The sequence below is a fragment of the Apis dorsata genome, unplaced genomic scaffold, assembly GCF_000469605.1.
Source record: "Apis dorsata unplaced genomic scaffold, Apis dorsata 1.3 scaffold_19, whole genome shotgun sequence".
NCBI lineage: Eukaryota > Metazoa > Arthropoda > Insecta > Hymenoptera > Apidae > Apis > Apis dorsata.
The window spans coordinates 580,033-581,355 of record NW_006263321.1 but is presented as its reverse complement, the minus strand read 5'-3'; the positions used below and the strand labels follow the sequence as shown (position 1 = coordinate 581,355).

The 1,323-nt window shown below is 31.6% G+C and overlaps 1 protein-coding gene across 1 annotated transcript in view; it reads left to right on the top strand.

Moving 5' to 3' along the window:
• LOC116185389 (arginine-glutamic acid dipeptide repeats protein-like) overlaps positions 1 to 1,323 on the top strand; it is a 4,100-nt gene that overhangs the window by 830 nt on the left and 1,947 nt on the right.

Below are 1,323 nucleotides of genomic sequence, written 5' to 3'. Positions count from 1 at the left end.
TATATATATATATATATGTATGCATATATCCCTCAAATAATTTTTACGTTTTTACGTTTTGCGTTTTTCACAATCTCTTCTTTGCGATTCTACGATTCTACGTTGTTATCGTATTAATGATGGTCGAAATGATTGAAATGATTTTGAATAAATAAAAATAGAAAAAAAGAAAAAAAAAAGAAAAAAGAAAGGAAAAAATACAATTTCTTTCTACAATCGACGAAATCTCGCGATACATTTTATTCGTAATGCGATCTACGATTATTAATAGAAGATTAGATCGTTATTAATATCGTTAGATGATGATAATAATAATAATAATAATAATAATATTGATACCTATTAATCGAATTGTCTTGAAAGCGGACGAGATTCGTTTCATATTGGAACGTTCACTTATTTGTTCCAACCAATGGATCTCGGAAAGGTGGAGGAAGAAACGAAACATCGGACGAGTAACTCTTAGATTTGTCACTGAGAAAGTGGGAGTTTCCATTTTTCTTTCCCTCGATTGGCTAAATGGGACAATTATGCGAAAAAGGATGGGCAGAATTGGGCAGGAACGGCTCATTTTCATACCTTCCTACCAAGGGTCCTTTATCCTCGCGGCAGGTAGTGGAGAGACAGCTCTATTCTATGATAGATAGTAGTTGAGTTGAGACAACACGGATCATTCTTGTGCATCAAGTGTTAGGATAAACATCGGCAGTGCCAATTGAACCGTGCATCAGATATTCAGAGTAACTGAAGTATCAAGATATCAGACGTGATGGGAAAAAGGAAGATCGCCGAACAAAAACCTAAGGAGAAGGTTCGTACTCTATTCTCTTCACTTAATATCTCGCTAGTTATACGCGATATTTGATCTTGATAGTTGGTTCAAATTTGTGTTCAGAGATTTCGCGGATCAATCGATAGATAAGTGTTTTCGTGAATTTGTTCTCGTGAAGTTGAGTGTATCTTGTGTTGAGTGTATCTTGTGTTGAGTGTATCATGTTCGGGCATCTCTCTCTATCTTAATCTCTTCTCTAATTTTCATTGGAAAATTATAATACCGGGAAAAAAACTATCGTAGATCGAATTATATCGAATTTTCGTGAACTTTGATTGTTCGATACCGGATACAGAATGATCTGAGAACGGTGATCTCTCTCGCATATTTAAACATATAATAAAAAAAAATATAATACGAAGAAATAAAAGATAATAATATAATTAAAATGTGCATTAGATAGATTTTATATATGTATATGTATATATATATATATAAAATAAATAAAATATATAAAATAAAAAAATATATAAAATATATAAAATAAAAAA